The sequence below is a fragment of the Tursiops truncatus genome, chromosome 21, assembly GCF_011762595.2.
Source record: "Tursiops truncatus isolate mTurTru1 chromosome 21, mTurTru1.mat.Y, whole genome shotgun sequence".
In the NCBI taxonomy this organism is placed as follows: domain Eukaryota; kingdom Metazoa; phylum Chordata; class Mammalia; order Artiodactyla; family Delphinidae; genus Tursiops; species Tursiops truncatus.
The window spans coordinates 21,972,741-21,991,158 of NC_047054.1; the positions used below are offsets into that span (position 1 = coordinate 21,972,741).

At 41.5% G+C, this 18,418-nt stretch overlaps 1 long non-coding RNA gene across 1 annotated transcript in view; it reads left to right on the top strand.

Annotated features, from left to right (window-relative positions):
• Positions 1-350: 350 nt before the first annotated feature.
• The window catches only part of LOC109547664 (uncharacterized), a 68,470-nt gene continuing 50,402 nt past the window's right edge, over positions 351-18,418 (top strand). Inside the window, exons 1-2 of the long non-coding RNA XR_012329018.1 lie at positions 351-439; positions 16,841-16,970. This is a non-coding gene — a long non-coding RNA (uncharacterized lncRNA). The remainder of the gene's footprint in view (positions 440-16,840; positions 16,971-18,418) is intronic.

Genomic DNA, 18,418 nt, shown 5'->3' on the forward strand with positions numbered 1-18,418 from the left:
TAAAAATGCAAGAAATAGGCACTGTGATCCATGGTTGCTTGTTTCCCATTTATGAGACACGACTATTCCTAATGTTACCTGTATGGTAATTACCATACATCATCATACCCACAGTCTCTCAGTGATTCAGAGAGCAATTAATGTACACTGCATTTTTTTCACGTAGGCAAGGATATTAGAATAAATCTATTAGGTTTAGTACAAAAGGAGCCCACAACCATATCAAGAAAAAGCAACTATTGGGTTTAAGGGAAACTATTTTCATTTAAATGGAATGAAAGACCAGGCCTTCTGTCTCTGAGGAATGAGAATATAAAGTATAAACTTCTGAAACCTCTAAATCCCAGCAGAAATGCAGTCTTGCAGGAGAATGTGGACGGTAACCAGACGCCCTCGGAGGGAGAAAGCACCCTTTCCTGTCTTTGAAGCCTCCATAGAGGTGAGCACCTGCCCAGGAACGAGAATTCGTTTTATCCTGTACTGAAAGCAGATGCTCGGTCTCCTGTCACAGAACACCTGAGCGTTTATCTGTCCGAATACAGATTTAGGCCAGCAGAACCTTTTCCAAGTGGGGGATGAGTGGCTGGGAGCCACATCCTGTCCCCCAGCCCAGCCCAGCCTCCACAGGAGTCTCAGCTCGTGGCCTGAACTTACTACCATAAGTGTCTTGTCAGGCTGTAGTTTAAAAAAAATTTTTTTTTAAAATTTTGGCCACACCGTGTGGCATGTGGGATCTTAGTTCCCCGACCAGGGATCGAACCCAGGCCCCCTGATTTGAGGTGCAGAGTCTTAACCAGCTGGACCACCAGAGAAGTCCCCCAAGCTGTATTTTGAAGCAATTGGACCTCATCTAGTTTTAGTTGCAGCCTAAAGCTGATGTGGCCAGAAAGCAAGAAGAAAATACAGTGAGGAAAAAAAGACAAGAATTTTGCTTGTCCCAGACTGCGTCTGTGCTGTGTGTTACTTCGTCTGGACTCAGTCTCTGGGAGCCTAAACACATGGTTATAACTGCTGTAAGGTGTGGGGATCTCACAGCCCAGCAAATTCCCAAGTTCAAAACCACATGGAAAGGGCAAGAGGCAAGGATGTATGGCCTATCCACAGAGAAGTATTGCTGGGAGCATTTTTTCCCCGTTTTTAAACTCTTAGTTTGAAATAATTTCAGGGTTTAAAAAATGCAAAAAAGTACTGTATATCCTTCACCCAGAGTCCCCAAATTTAACATCTGACATAGTCACAGCTATGGGAGTATTTTAGTACAACCATCAAAATCAGGAGATTAAGCTTGATACAGTACTAAGATCTAATATTTAGACATTCAAACTTTGCCACGTGGCCCATTAATGTTCTTTTTCTGGTCCAAGATCCAATCAAGGATCTCACCTGGAACTTAATTTTCCTGTCCCCTTAGTTTCCTTTCATCTGCAATGTTTCCTCCGTCTTTCTTTGTCTTTCATGGCCTTGACGCCTCTGGAGAGTACAGGCCAATTATTTTGTGGAATATCCCTCAGTTTGGGTTTGCCTGATGGCTCCTTGTGATGGGATACAGGTTGTATATCTTTGGCACATGTATCAGAAATGTCCCATTATTTGTGAGGTGCACTTTGGTTAAGGTGGGCTCCTCCTTTATACAGTTTTCTTTTTTTATTGAGGCATAGCTGATGTACAATATTATATCAGTTTCAGGTATACAACGTAGTGCTTCACAATTTTAAGGGTTATATTCCATTTATAGTTATTATAAAATATTGGCTATATTCCCTGTTGTACAAGGTATCCTTGTAGCTTATTTACTTTATACTTAGTAGTTTGTAACTCTTGATCTCCTACCCCTATCGTGCCCCTCCCTGCTTCCCTCTCCCCACTGGGTAGCGACTAGTTTGTTCTCTATATCTGTGAGTCTGTTTCTTTCTTGTTATACTCACCAGTTTGCTTTATTTGTTAGATTCCACATATAAGTGATATCATACAGTATTTGCCTTTGTCTGACTTATTTCACTTAGACCCTCTAGGTCCATCCATGTGGTTGCAAATGGCAAAATTTCATTCTTTTTATCTAGTTATTTTTTTCCCTTTGTAAACACTAAGTCTCTTATGAAGAGATACTTTGAGACTAAATATCCTGTTTCTCATCATACATTCACTTATTCCTTTTAGCATCCTTTGATGCTTCTTACCTGAAGCAATTATTACTGTGGTGTTTTTCCAAATGGTGGCTTTCTATCATTCCTTCTATATTTTTTAGTTGAAATTGTACAGTAAGGAAGAGCTTCCTTTTCTCTCATTTATTTATTTTAAAATTGTTCATATCAGTAAGGGCTCATGGATTCTTATTTATTGTCTATGAGTTATCAATCCATTACTACCATCATTTATTTTCTTGTTCAAATTATCCCTGGGTTAGGCCATTAGGAGCCCCTTCAAAGAGGTTCCTATGTCCTTTCTGACATGCCCCTATTATCCCTCAGGCACTTTCTTTCTTACTCTCTGATGTATCAAGATGTTCCAAGCTCATCTGATTCTTTCCCTGCTCCAGCCCTGGAATCAGCTCTTTCTTCCAGGAAGACTGTTCCTTTTCTTGGAGAATGGTGTTTAGAGTCTAAGATCTTGGAGATGGTTGTTCTCATTGCTGTTGAAGTGTCATTACCTCTAGGCCTCTCAGTGGGCAGAGCTAAGAAATATATATTATAGACACATTTATTCCTATCAATATCTGGACACCTATTAAAAACCATAAGTGCCTACTATCTCCAGCTGCAATCCGAACCCATAGGGCTCCTTCTTACCTTCCTCCTTTCTCATTTGTAACTCCTTTCTCTGACAATGAGAACTCTAGTCCTCATATATTTACCTAGCTGTTCAATCCTAGAATATACATAAACTAGTTTAACATCTTACCTTAAGTGCCTGGACTTAGGTACACAAGTGAGAAATTACATGTGAATTTTAAAATGTCATTTAAAAAATCCTCACTTTTCCTTCTCATAACATCACCCTTAGTAACTTTCTATAGTAATGCAAATTTTACCTTTTATTCTTCCAGAGACATCACAAGGCTGTCTTATTTCTTATTTAGGATTCCACATTTACTAGAGGCTTTTTTTTCAAGTAACTTTTACAGGAGGAGCGTTGGGAATGGAATAAAAGTATATTATCTTTTCTTTCTCTGATTTTACTTAGAGTATTTCAAACAGAACAAAAGAGGATTGTTAGCCAATCCATCTATTTTCTTTCAATACAGTCACCTTGTCTTTTCATCTAGTTTAATTTTCATATTAATAGAATAGGGAACCGTCAGAGCTCTCAACATGCAAAGAACTGACCTCTGCCCAATTTCTGAAGAAGTTAGGATGATGAAGAACGCGAAGGGTTTCTGGAGACCTGGAGATTTATTGAGATTAGCCTGAGCAAGGATGCCATCCCCTTGTTAAAGAAAGACAGAATTGACAAATGCAACATTCTCAGTATTTCTCTGTACTCTAATACCCTAAAATCGTTGGCCTGGCCCTTTAAGACAAGCTATAGAACAACATTGCTGCCACATCAGTCATCACTGCAGAGGAGCTGAGATGCATGGAAATATTGTAAACATAGTTTTTGCCATGAGAACATGGCCCACAGACCTCTACTCTGTGCCTCTACTTCAGTTACGCATAGGATGCCAACAGTAGATCAAAGTCGAGGCAGTTAACCCTTCATTTGCTTGCCACCCAAATTCACCAAAATCCTACATTTGTTCAGTGCAAAGTTGATCATTTTCTTCAAGACCAGCTCTGGCTAAAATAGGAGAGAGCAAGAAAAATTTTTATAGAATATATGAGCCCAAGCCCTCATCTGTCCAAGATATTTGTACTATATTTCTAACAGTTAGCTCAAGTAGGTGAAAGTAATCAACCTTAATGGGTTAAAATCCCTACCAAAACAAAGATTGTTTCAAAAACAATTTAGCTGCATAACTGTTACAAGGTTGTACCTTAAAAAATTCACAATAAGTTTTAAAATAAAAGGGTAGGAAAGGATATACTAGTAAAGCATAATAAAAATACAGCAGGGTGGGGACTTCCCTGGTGGTGCAGTGGATAAGACTCTGTGCTCCCGGTGCAGGGGGCCCGGGTTCAATCCCTGGTCAGGGAATTAGATCCCACATGCATGCCGAAACTAAGAGTGCATATGCCACAACTAAGGAGCTGGCCTGCCACAGCTAACACCCAGCACAACCAAATAAATAAATAAATACTGAAAAAAACAACAAAAAACAGCAGGGTGGCAAGAATATCACACAAAGTAAAATTAAGAACAAAAGGATCTAAATGGGGCAAGATGATATTAAAAATAATAAAAAATACAATAACAAAACCTATAGTTATAAAACCTCATGCACTGATTAGCATAGCAAAAATGTACATAAGGCAATAAAACTATTGGGAGGCTGATGATAATTTAATAGATCACAATATTAGTGGTAGATTTTAATATTACTTTTAATATTTTAAATTACTTTTTAAAAAGTAATATCTAAATTACTTTTAATACTAATAATACTTTTAGTATTAAAACAGATTGAATAGTTTAAAGATAAATAAGACCATAAATGTTTTGAATATACAGTAACCTTAATTGTAGACATAAAATATTTTGTTCTTTACGGTTGTTTCAAATCCCCAGTGAACATTTGCAAAAGTTGATCATGTACTAAGCCACAAAGAGAATCTCAATAAAATGCAAAAATTAGTATTATTATAAGACATATTATTTGATTGTGCTATAATAAACTGGAAATTAACTATTAGAAGATGACAAAATGGTCTAACAACTTAAAAATTATAGCAAAACTACTTTTTAAAATCATACCTCTTGAATAAATGAGGAAATCAAATCTAAAATCCAGACTACTTAGGGGTAATAAAAATGGAAATAGCACACATCAGACCCTATAGGTATTGATACAGCCAAAACCATACTCAGAGAAAAATTCTGAGCCTTAAATTATCTTGTGATCAAATAAGAAACATGGAAAACTAACTAAAATTTAACTCAAGAAGTTATTTAAAAAATGAACAAGGGGAAGTTGGAAAAATAAATTAATAAAGAATTAGAAAAGAGTAAGTTTAAAACTGTACAGCTGTTTTTTTTTAAAAACATCAAGAGAGACTATTGCTGGTAAATTTAGGCAAGAAAACACTTCAGAAGATACATGCATACGATATTAAGAATGAGAAAGGGAAATATAATTGCAGATATAGAGGAGTTTAAAATTATGTGAAAATGATTAGTTATGCCAAAATTATTGACAATCTACATAAAATACATTCTTTTAAGGAAAATTTAAAGGACCAAAGTTGACAAGGTAATGTACAACACTTAAATATACCAACAATCAGAGACTTTCAATTTTATTAAAAACTTACATCCAAATGGTATTACAGGAGGGTCCTCTCCAAACTTCAAAGGATCTGGTAATTCCTATGTTATTAAATTTTGTCAGAGTATGAAAAAAGATGGACACTTACCAATTCAACTTTTTCGGCTATCATAATCCAGATTCCAAACCCACTAAAAATTGTATACCAAATATATTATAAATATATTCATATATCAATATCCTAAATAAAATATTAGTAATTTAATCTAACAGTTAATTAAAAGAATAACATGTCATGATTCAAGCAACTTTTCTTTGAGGAATTTAGGAATAGCTCGCAATTTTTAAATGTATTAGTTGTGTCTTATTTCTAGATGCCTGTGCTCAGCAACCTCTAAGATGGCCCCCACTGGTTTCCTGCCTTCTGGTGTTCACACCTATGCAGTCTCCTCTTGAGTACAACTTGCTTCTAACCAACAGAATTCAACAACATTGAGGGAACGTCATGTCCTTGATTAAATTACAAAAGTTTCTAACTTTCCTCTTGTTAACAGACTCTCCCTCTTGCTGGCTTTGAGGAAGTAAGTTGCCATGTTGGGGAGGCCCACATGGCAAGGAACTGAGGGTGGCCTCTGGCCAAGAGCCAGCTGGATTCTTCCAACCACCATGTAACTGAGATTGGAAGCCGATCCTTCCCCAGTTGAGCCTTCACATGAGACACCAGTTCTGGCCAACAGCTCGATTGCACCCTCATAAGAGACCCCAAGCAGAGGACCCAGCTAAGACATGCCCAGATTCCTGACTCACAGAAACCGTGAGACCATAAATGCATGTCGTTTTAAGTGGCTAAGTTGGTGGCAACTTGTTATGTAGCAATAGGTAACTAATACTGATGCCTAACAATCTTTGGACAAAATTGGGCAGCCATTTTTGTGAGGGGAAGCTCCATGCAGTGGGCCTCATCTTTCCATAGAGGAATTTCTTTTTTTTAATACATTTATTTATTTATTTTTGGCTGCATTGGATATTCATTGCTGCGCACAGGCTTTCTCTAGTTGCAGTGAGCGGGGGCTAGTCTTCGTTGCAGCGCACGGGCTTCTTATTGTGGTGGCTTCTCTTGTTGCGGAGCATGGGCTCTAGTAGCGTGGGCTTCAGTAGTTGTGGCTCACGTGCTCTAGAGTGCAGGCTCAGTAGTTGTGACGCATGGGCTTAGTCGCTCCACGGCACGTGGGATCTTCCCGGACCAGGGCTCGAACCCGTGTCCCCTGCATTGGCAGGTGATTCTTAACCACTGCACTACCAGGGAAGTCCCCATAGAGGAATTTCTAAGAATAACATGTCTGTCCTCTCTCTGTGTCTTTCTCCCCACGGAATGTCTGGTGAGTTTTTGAGAAAAGTCTGAGATTTCTTGGCTCTGCCCCTTCTGTGCTTACTTGCGAGAGAGGCTCCTTTCTGGAATGCTTTCCTTCCATGTGATTTTGTATTTATCAGGGCAGCTGTGCCTCTGTGGAGGAGGTTTGCTGTTACCTGCCTTGACCCGGATGAGTTTATTTCCCAGATGAAGAATTAGGAAGCCACCTGAATCCACAATGTCTACGCCACCTTGTCCAATTAGTCTTGCCAATTAAGCTGGTGTTTTGATCTGCTCCAGTCTGATTCTTGTGTTCAGAAAAGGTTCCAGACTCAAGGTGGGGAACAGATAGGGTGTTATTCACTGGTACCCTAAGACCCCCACTAATGCTAATAAAAGTTCTTGGTAACTAGGAACCAAAGGAAGCTTCCTTACATAGCAGAAACCAATAGCAACTATCGTATTAAATGGTGGATTAACAATGGAATTCCTATAAAAGTCAGGAACAAGACAAGAATGCCCCCCAATTATTGCCAGCATCCAACCTTGTTAGGAAGACTATAGTCAATGGGATGACACAAACATGATTATTTTCTAATGATATATTTTCATACATAGAAAATCCTAGAAAATCAGCTGAAAAAATGTTGAAACCAATAAGTATGATCAGTAAAATGTAGAGAAAGTTATGTACAAAAGCCAATTGCTTTTCTTCTTATAGCAATTATCTGTTAGAAAATGTAATGGAAAAAAGATCCGTTCACACTAGGGATAAAACTATAAAATACCCAGAATATGCTTAAAAAGAAACGTGAAAAATCTCTTTGAAGAAATCTACAAAACTTCTCTGGTAGAAATAAAAGGAAGAAATGCCCTAAATCAATGGGGAGAGAACTAGCAGAGGTCAATGTAGCCTTATTCTAGTAGGACAATGTTTACTGTATTTCTCATTAGTTAAACAGAAAGGCAAATAAAAGCCCTATAGGGTTCTTAAGGAAGTGACCAGAAAATATCATTAACATGGCATCAAAGTTCCATATGAAACAAGTTTCTGAGTTATCCAATACTATTCAATGTTTTTTATAGTTTTGGGGATTTGGATGAGGCATGTGTCACACGTAGCCACTTGACAACATTTTCAGCCTCCAATGATCCTTCCTCAGCCCTAAATGGCAGAACAGACTCATCATCACTGAGACCCTGGCACAGAGCAGGAATCATCTACTGTACGTATCTTCTTCTGCTGGAAAATGGCCATGTAGAATTACGTGTGCAGCAAAAAGGGAGTTAACTAGGTTCAGCAAGCAGCATTTTCTCCCAAAGCTGAAGATTGGTTCCTCGTGTGGAGTCAGAAAGCTGATTAAGCATCTGTCCTTTGAGATGCATCACCTTGTGTGAATCACCAGCAGCTTTGAACAGCCCTGAACTGCCCTATAGAGCCTGTGCCAGTTTGATTTGAGACTCCAGAAAGATTCCAATAATACATTTACTCCTCATTTTGTGGTTCTTTGAGCTCTCAGACCATAATCTCTATTTACTAGATTATCTATTTTTGGTGATGAATGTTTTGTTCCCATCAGCAGTGAATGTGGGACTTCCCTGGCGGTGCAGTGGTTAAGAATCCGCCTGCCAATGCAGGGGACACGGGTTAGAGTCCTGGTCCGGGAAGAGCCCACGTGCCATGGAGCGAGTAAGCCCGTGCGCCACAACTACTGACCCTGCGCTCTAGAGCCCACGAGCCACAACTACTGAAGCCCACATGCCACAACTACTGAAGCCCACGCGCCTAGAGCCCGTGCTCCTCAACAAGAGAAGCCACTGCAATAAGAAGCCCGCGCACCACAACGAAGCATAGCCCCTGTTCACGGCAACTAGAGAAAGCCCGCACACAGTAACGAAGACCCAACGCAGCCATAAATAAATTAATGAATTAAAAAAACACAAACAAACAGTGAATGTACCAAGACCTACACTTCAAACAAGCAGATTCCATGATATATGAAGGTTCTGTGGAAACCAAAGTATATGATTAATCAGGGGTTCCAAACACATTCCACTGGAGTCATTGTGACTCTGCTCTTCCTCTCACTCTCCAGTGCAATCTATAAGTCTATCCTGTAAGCCTTACCTTCAAGATCTATTCCGAGTTCCACTGCTTCTTCACTACTTCTGTCCCAGCCCAAACCACCATTATTTTTGCTTAGATGACCACAGAAGTCTTCAGCTGATCTCCCTGCTTCCACCAGTGCCCCCCTTTTTTTAAAAAAATGAAAGTCATAGCATGTTACTTCTTTGCTTTAAACCCTTCAGTGGCTTTTTCCTTTGCTCAGAGCAAAAGCCGAAACCCATATAATGGTCCATAAATAGAATGACCATATGATTTATCCTATAAACAGGGACATTTTTAGAATGAAAGGGGGAGGTATGACAAATTATCCCAGAACAATAGGCATAAACAGGGCTATCAAATGAGATGTATGGTCACCCTGTCTATAAAGCCTTGTATGATCTGTCCAGCCCCTGCTTCCTACCAGCCCTCATCACCCACCAGTATCACCCTCTTTCTCTGCTCTGCCCAAAGAGGCCTCCTGGCTGTTCTTTTTCTGTTTTGTTTTGTTTTTGCGGTACGCGGGCCTCTCACTGCTGTGGCCTCTCCCGTTGCGGAGCACAGGCTCCGGACGCGCAGGCTCAGAGGCCATGGCTCACGGGCGCAGCCGCTCCGCGGCATGTGGGACCTTCCCGGACCGGGGCACGAACCCACGTCCCCTGCATCGGCAGGCGGACTCTCAACCACTGCGCCACCAGGGAAGCCCTCCTGGCTGTTCTTTGAACATGCTAAGTGTGCTCCCACCTCAGGACCTTTTGCACTTGCTCTTCCCTCTAAATGGAATGTTCTTCTCTCAGATCAGTGCATGTCTTATCCTTTCCTCTCTTGTGGACTCTGCTCAAATATCCCCTTATTAGGGGGACCCTCTTTGACCATCCTGTAAGTTACAGCACTCTCACCCCCTCTCCCACTTCCCCCAGTGCTCCTTACCCCTCCCACCCTGCTGACTTTTTCTTCTACTTTCCTTATCACCATCTGTCACGTTAGATATTTATCTTTTATTGTTTATGGTCTGTTTTCTCCCACAAGGATGTAAGCTCTGTGAGAACGGGGACTTTAATTTGCTCATGATTGTATCTCCAGCCTCCAGAACTCTGCCCAGCATGTAGGGAGTACTGTGAATATCTATTGAAGGAATGAGTGAGTGGCTGAAGTGAAGAGACATGTGGAAATCATGGTGTTCCCTGGGGAGTAGCGCAAAGTATTTATGTTTAATCCCGTCGTGTGAAGTAGGAATAATTTGTCAGCAGAAAATATGGCCGTATGATCTTCGTAACATAAAATCATAAACACAAAAGTTCACAAGCAACATCAACAAAAATGAAACCCAGCAAACTATTGAACTACGAAAGATGGGCTATTTCCAGGTTTTTACGTTCATATTTGCTGGCATCTTGTTAATCGATTTTGTCCTTTTACTCCTGCAAGTGCTGAAGTTCTTATAAGAGATACGTTGGAGAAAAACACATGATTTTGCACATTTTCTCCTTTAGCTTGACTGTTTCTAAGGAAAGAAAGCCACTGGTCACAGATTGTGGTCTTGGAACACCCTGGAGTGTTCTGCTGACTTGGGGCTTAAGAACTGGTGTAATAAATCACAATGAGTCCAACACAGATCGTCCTTGGAGAGCTTCCACATCCTTGCTAACACTGAGATCTGTTTAAAATATCAGTCAATTTAATAAAGGAAAACTGGGATCTCATTTGTTATAATTTTGTTATAATTATCATTTTAATTAAATTACTTACTAGGGAGATTGAATACTTTTTCCATACATGTTTAATATTTATGTTTTTTCTTCTGTGGATTTCTATTAATCTCTTATGTCGATTTAGCTATTGTGTTAGCCTTTTTATTCTTGAATTGTTTGAGCTCTCTCTGTATATAAGACCTCTCATGTTGTCAGTGGTCATTTGCCTTGTACTTTTGTTTCTGGTTGCTTTTTGCTACATAGAAGATGGGTACACAAGTAATTTCCTGTATAATATTTTGCCTTTGATTTTATATTTATAAAGCTTTCTACACCTATGTGTATGTGGAGGGTTAGGGGGAAGGAGTCGTACGTGCGTTAGTGTGTGTATGTGTATCTTTGTTCCTCTTGTTGTCATCAAGTGAGGCAAAAGTCCTGTGGGTAACAGTTTATTACATACACACCACCCTGTGTCTGTTGGTCAGTCAGTCAGGGAGTAAATCACACTGGCTTTCTTTGTGTATGTCAGATTGGTGTGAAATGAATGCTGTGGACAAGCAGGTGTCCTGCTGTGGCAGCCCTAGTCTTCTGTGCTGGGAGACAGACAGTCTCAGAAGCAGGAATGATGGGGTTCATCATTGTATGCTTTTCTGCCTTTCTTGTCCTTTCCCCTTATCCTTGCATTTTTCCATTCCAATTTCCTCTCCTTTGTAAGTTGCTGAACAAGTTTATAAGAACGGGGATTGATTTGTCTTAAGAAAAGGCAACTACAAATTACTCTGTAAGTTTCCCAAAGGCAGGACTATATTTTATTCATGTTTGAATCCTCAAAACCCAGAATACAGCACATACACTCTACATTTGAATTAGGTGGCATAATTTCAAACTTGAAGCAAATGAGGAATTTCTTTGAGCATAGTAACAAGTATACACATGAAGCCATTGACCCAATTTTAATCAAAGTTGAGAGCGTTGAGTCAGACACAAAACAAAAGTAGAAAATAAAAGGTAGAACAGTAACAGAGGGAAGTTTTGGAGTCTCTTTCCCTACAATAAATAAAAGAAAATGGATCTTTTGCAGAGTTTCTGCTTTTCTTATTGGTCTTTAGATGGGGCCTAGACCAGCTCCTTCTATAGGATTCTCCTGGATTTCTGATGCTGTCAAATTTGGCAGGAAAAACTGAGTGAGGCAAGATGCATTACTAGTGGGCATTCAGTCTTTGCAGCGTCCTGTCCTTTTTCTATCAGAGCATGTGGACACCATCTGGAAGCCTGGCCCTGCTGCTGTCCTTCCCCTGGCAATGACCTTGACGTAGACAGCAGAGATAGAAGGTTCTAGTCTTTATATCAAATCCATTTTTGCTGATGATCCTGCCTTCCTTTGTCCCAAGTCTGGTGACTGACATTTGCCCTGTTTTCTTTTCCTCTGCATCACTATCATATAAATCCTGGGGTTCTGCAATCTCTTTAAAATCTGGACTCTGATTGGATTGAACTCCACAGGAGTCCTGAACTCCACCTTCTTCTCCATTCAAGGTTTGGGTCTATGCTTCCTGCTGCACTGCTTATCTAATGACTGTCTGTGGAGAGTCAGGACCGCCCCCCGCCACCGCCCCTGGCGTGTCTGGGGAAAGGATCCCATGCCTCATGTCAATAACAGGCAGCCTCAACACCAAGCACGCTGCTTGCTATGCTCTCTCTACCACACCAAGCTGTTTCCCCACACCTGCAGCAATTTCCCCTCCATCCCTCAGGGACCAGGTCCAGGCTGGTTGTGGCCCCTTCCAAACTGCTCCATGTGACCATGGCTAAGTGGATTGACTCAGCTATGTTCCAGGATGCTGCGGTGCTAAACAAACTAAAGGAGCATGACATCAGCAAACTCAAACTCCTGCCTGAGAGGTTTCACAGTCTATAATGAGCAAGATGTTTGCCTTTGGCTTTTACACTGAGCTCTTACCATTTGCCACCATCTTAAATACCACTCCTATCTTCTCCATTTCTGCATCAAAATCTGTTCCTCTTTCACTGCAGGTCTTCTAAAGAACAGCTCAGCAGAGTGAAAGGATAAGCAATTTAGAATGTGTAAAGGACACCAGTTTCTTGGAGAGGCAGAGGGAGATGGATCATACAGGCTGGCTTCTGCAGCTGTGGAATCTCAACGTAAGATTTATCTCCTAAGCTGGATGAAGCTGGCTCTGTTTACCTGTGTATCTGCCCCTTCAGCACTTGCAAACAACACACTTCAGTTATTGTAAGAAGAAAAGGAACTTATTGGTAGAATATGGGGTAGCTCACAGAGTTAACAGCGAGGATGGAGAATCCGGGAAGCACCAAGGGAAATTGGGTGGTTAGCACAGGCTAGAACACAGCACAACAGGTACAGACTGGTGAGGGTGCTGCTTCCAGCGCTACTGCTTACATGAGTGCCCCTGGACCCTGAATGGTGCCACCGGGATGAATTCTAAATTGGCGCTGCCCCTAGGAGTCATTGGCTCTAGACTCAAATTATTAGGCAAGAGTGAATCATGGCTGTATTTTGGTTGTAACCTCGTATCCTTGCTGCTTTCCATGAAGGCTCACACAAAGGCAGAACTTGAGAAGGGGGTTCAGATGCTGGATGGTCAAAAACATGGCAAATCCTTATTTCTGTTTTGACAACTTCCTTGAGAATACGCATCATATATCAGTAGAGGTTCCCAGGAGTGTTGTTGATATTCGCCTAATTGCAAGACTAGCTCCCAATGGCCAAGAGGCAGGAAGTTGAAACGGAACAACCTGGAATCTGCCTCACACTCACACTCTTGGGCTTAGTGCCTGTCCTCCCCTTGACCCCGTGAGGTCAGGGTCCCTGACTGTCTCAGTGGCATTACATCCCCAGTGCCTCTCAGAGGGTATTATAGGTTGAATTGTGTCCCTCTCAAATTCATATGTTGAAGTCCTAACCCATGTGAATGTCACCTTATTTGGAAATAAGGTCATTGCAGCTGTAATTAGTTAAGATGAGGTCATAGTGGAGTAGTGTGGGCCCCCTAATCTAATAGGACTTGTGTCCTTATAAAAAGGGGAAATTTGGACACAGATCCACATACAGGGAGAAATGCCTTGTGAAGAGTGGAGTTATGCCGCCACAGCTAAGGAGTTACCAGAAGCTCGGAGAGAGGCTGGAAACAGATCCTTCCCTGGTGCCTTCAGAGGGAGCGTGGCCCTGACGTGACCTCAGACTTGCAGCCTTCCGAACTATGAGACAATAAATTTCTATTGTCTAAACCACATAGTTTGTGGTACTTTGTTATGGCAACTCTAGGAAACTAACATGAAGGGCCTAGCATAGAAAATGACAAATATTTGTTTGAAAGAAAGTATAAAGAATTGTCCTGTTCCTTACTAGCTGTGAGATCTTGATGAATGAATTTTATTCCATAATAGGAGATGGAAGAAATGTCTCACTCATTTTATTTCATTAAATCAAATGTATTCTGCTCCCCATCCCACTGGGTTGGTAGTAAGTTTAATGTTACGATGGGTTCTCTTCTGCCCCACATCCCAGGCCATTGGGAAGGTCCTTGAGGTCTTATATCATCCAATACCTTTGGAGAGGACTTTTGTTCCTTGAGCACATGGAGAGCCCAGTTTGCACCCGCTGGGCTTCTCACTGAGGCTGGTACCCTGGCCTCCCCAGGAACACCTAAGAAGCAAGCTCCTATGAGTCTTGCCCTCCCTCCGTGGTGTAGCAAGTTTCAGCTGATTCTCACAGCTCTTGAGACCAGGTGTTCATCTCTCCTCGATGCCCCTCCCCAAAAATCCGCTTCCTTTTTCAAGCTGGAGGAATAAAATCTCTCTCCTTGACTCACAGCTTCTTCCCTTCTCTTTCCAAGGCACTCACCTCTCTCCTCACCCCCTGCCCTCCAGAGACATCTCAATAGCTTTGGCTTTCTGAAATCCAAACCAGCAAGTTATGCTTGACCTCGGCAACACAAGCCCTTCTTGAGGCCAGTGAATGCAGTGGTTGGGCTACCATCTTCATTGGGAACAGCAAAGTTCACTGTGAATGAAACACAAATTAATATATGTAGTAGATTGTGTTATTGTTCACAATGATTAACTCTCTCTTTCTACAAAAGAGTTAGACACCCCACCCACTGCTATGTGACTTGCCATGCTCCCTTGTGAAAAATATGTATTCCCTGCCCCCAGTGATGTCAGGCTTAGCTTTGGCCAATGGGAGGTGAGCAGACATGACATGATGATGTCTGAGCACTGTTTCCACTAGCCCCCTTACTTCTTCCCTTTGCCATGAAAATAGTATATTCCATACACAGGCATATCTCGGAGATATCACAGATTTAGTTCCAGACCACCGCAGTAAAGTGAATATTGCAATAAAGTGAGTCATATGAATTTTGCGGTTTCCCAGTGCATATAAAAGCTGTTTACATTATACTGTAATCTATTAGTGTGCAATAGCATGATGTCTAAAATATATATACCTTAATTAAAAATACCTTCTGATAAAAAATGCTAACCATCATCTGAAACTTGAGTGAATCTTTTTGCTGGTGGAGGGTTTGAAATATTGCAAGAATTACCAAAATGTGACACAGAGACACAAAGTAAGCAGATGCTGTTGGAAAATGGCACCAATAGACTTCCTTGACATAAGGTTGCCACAAATCTTCAATTTGTAAAAAATGCAGCATCTGTGAAGTACAATAAAGCAAGAATGATAAAACAAGGAATGCCCTAGAACTTTCAGCCTTGATTCTTGTGGAACAGACCCACAGCCAACTTGCAGTTTGTGCAGAGCCATAGTCTGGTGCTAACCCACAGGCAATGTGTAACACAAAAGAGAAATAAATCTTTGTTATTGTAATCTACCAAGATTTGGGGCCTAGGGTTGTTTGTAATCACAGGATTATCTAGCAAAATCTTACTAGTAAAATATCTAAATAATTATTCTTCCACATTGGGAAAGATTACTTCCCTTCTCTGAGCCTCTGTCTCATTAGGTAGAGTTGATTGGCTGGACCAGGTGATATCTTCGGTTCTTTCAGTTCTAATCTTCTAGGATTCTAAATCAGTATGAGGGCTTCCCTGGTGGTGCAGTGGTTAAGAATCCGCCTGTCAACGCATAGGACACGGGTTCAAGCCCTGGTCCGGGAAGATCCCATGTGCCTTGGAGCAACTAAGCCCGTGCGCCACAACTACTGAGCCTGCGCTCTAGAACCCGTGAGCCACAACTACTGAGCCTGTGCTCTAGAGCCCGTGAGCCACAACTACTGAGCCCACTTGCTGAAACTACTGAAGCCTGCGAGCCTAGAGTCCATGCTCCGCAACAAGAGAAGCCACCGCAATGAGAAGCCCGCGCACCGCAACGAAGAGTAGCCCCCGCTCGCCGCAACTAGAGAAAGCCCGCGTGCAGCAATGAAGACCCAATGCAGCCAAAAATAAATAAATTAAATAAATAAATAAGACCAGCTTCCTTCTGCATCCTGGGTCCACAGGACTCATCCATGAGGCATCTGCTAACCTCTTGCCCTCTCCTCCCCACTACAACCTTCATTCTAACCCAGAGGTATATGACCAAGCAGGTAGCCAGCATTGTAGCATAGAAAGAACTTAAGGCTTTGGAAACACGCAGACTAGGTTCTAATCCCAGTAACTAATTACTATATGTTTGACTGTAAGTAAGAGTTAAGTTTGCCTAACCTCTCTGAGCTTTCATTTTCCCATCTGTAAAATGGGAATAATGAGAGGATTGTGATGATGAAATAAGATAATATGTGTAAAGTTTCTAATACAGAACTTGTCACATATTAGGTATGCAATAAATGTTAATTCCCTTCATCCTTTAAGGGTTTTCTTCACCCGAGAGGATTTGCAACACGTCCTAAGATAAAAGGAAGAAATTCTGAAAATTCATTTCAGATATCAGCTGTAGCTAGAGGAGGTGATGTTAGGAATTCCTGAATCCCATACATTAAACACATGGAGGGATGTGGCCTCTATCTCTTCCACTTACTTTCCGTGGTCAAGCTTGTTGTGTCTAGGTTGAGGGTGTACAATCCCCTCACAGGGATAAGCAGTGAATAGTTGGAACAATGGTACACCTACCACAAGGGGCCACACCCCTTTCTTAAGGAAGCCTAGGGAACAAAGTAAGTCAAGAAATAGGGGGTGGTGAGCTAGATTAAATGCTGTTGAGAGGCTGAGTGAGATGAGGTCAGAGAAGTGACCATTGGGTTTAGAAATACAGAGACCTTTTGGAAATAAGTCGTTGTTCTAGGCTGACATATTAAGTACCTATTAATGTGTACTTTCTGTTCTAGAAGCACGTGGTGGCAATACTCTTGTCAGCTTGCCCCCTGAAGAACAATCGCGCTACATCTATACTCTGAAAATGGAACTGATTAAAGATCGGTGATGCCCTAGAGCAGCTTGCAGGTCCAATAATCCAAGGTATTTGACCACAGAAGTAGAAAATGTTAATAAAACAAGGGGGCCATTAGACTGAGATGGTTCTAATACCTTAGCAGTCTGCGGGAACAAACAAAAACCTGACCCTGTAGATGCCTCAGGTTATCCAATCACAAACAGCCAACTCGGCTTTTCCACGTAAGACAAACGCTTAAGCCACAGTCAGTCAGTTAATTTCCTGCCTCTGCTTCTGCCTTTTGCCTATAACAGCCTTGCCCCTGCCTGCTCTTGGTGGAGCGCTCCTAACCACTACGGTTTGGCCATGACCATTCCAACCGACGTTTGCTCAAAAAACTCTTAAAATTTCAAATATGCCTGTTTACTTTCTAACAAAGGTAACCTGAATTTTGATTTGCCCATAGTTATATGCATTCTTGGAGAGGAATCATTGGCTAAACAAATAGCAACTAGTAACCTTCTGACCGAATTAGTTTAAGGGTTTTTTTTCTGAAGACAAAAGAAAGCATTGACCGATAAGTTTGAGCTGCACGGAAGATTCTCTGCGCTCAGAGGATTAGTCAGATTTTCCTGGGCCACCCCTCACACTTCCCCCAGACCTAACTCTTTGCTTGTTTGCGGGGAGTCTGTGCAGGAGTTTACGGCGTTGGGGGCGGGTGTTGTGTTGGTGAAGAAATGGTAACGGGTGTGGAACTGAAGTGCCGAGTCCATGTATTTTTTTCCCCTCAACCTGCTTGCGGTTGAGGATAACCCTCAATGTCATTTTGATATTTGGCAAGGTACCTGAAAAACCTGAAATTTCTCCGTGTGATCTATATCTACTTTGACATTTTAAAAGAATGGCTCTTTTAAAATGTAAATTCTAACCTTTGAATTTTTTTTTTTTTTTGTAGTTTAGTATATTAAGGTTGGTAAGGAGAGCTCCAATGGCCAATGATTAACTAATCATGCCAAATAATGAAACCTCTATAAACACCCATAAATGACAGGGTTGGGGAGATACCAAGTTGGTGAGCACTTCCATGTGCTGGGAGGCTGGGGTACCCCAACTCCACGGAGACAGGCTTCTGCCCTCAGGACCATTTCAGACCTCATCCTGTGTACCTCTTCGTCTAGCTGGTCATTTGTGTCCTTTATAATAAGTTGTTATAGTAAGTGTAGCATTTTCCAGAGTCCTGTGAGTCATTCTAGCAAATTATGGAAACTAGGGTGGGGGGCACAGGTGTGGAAACTTCTGAATTTTTAGCCAAAGTCAAACAGAAATTTGGGTCTTATGTTGATGTCTGAAGCGAGGGCAGTCTTGTGGGAACTGAGATCCTTTAACTTGTGGGATTGGAAGCTAAGTCCTGGTAGCTAGCGTCAGAATGGGATTGGCTGTTGGACGCCCAGTTGGTACCCAGAAAATCAGAGAATAGGATAAATCTACTCCATCTTTTACGTGAGAATCCTTTGACTATTCTTTAGTCTTCTCT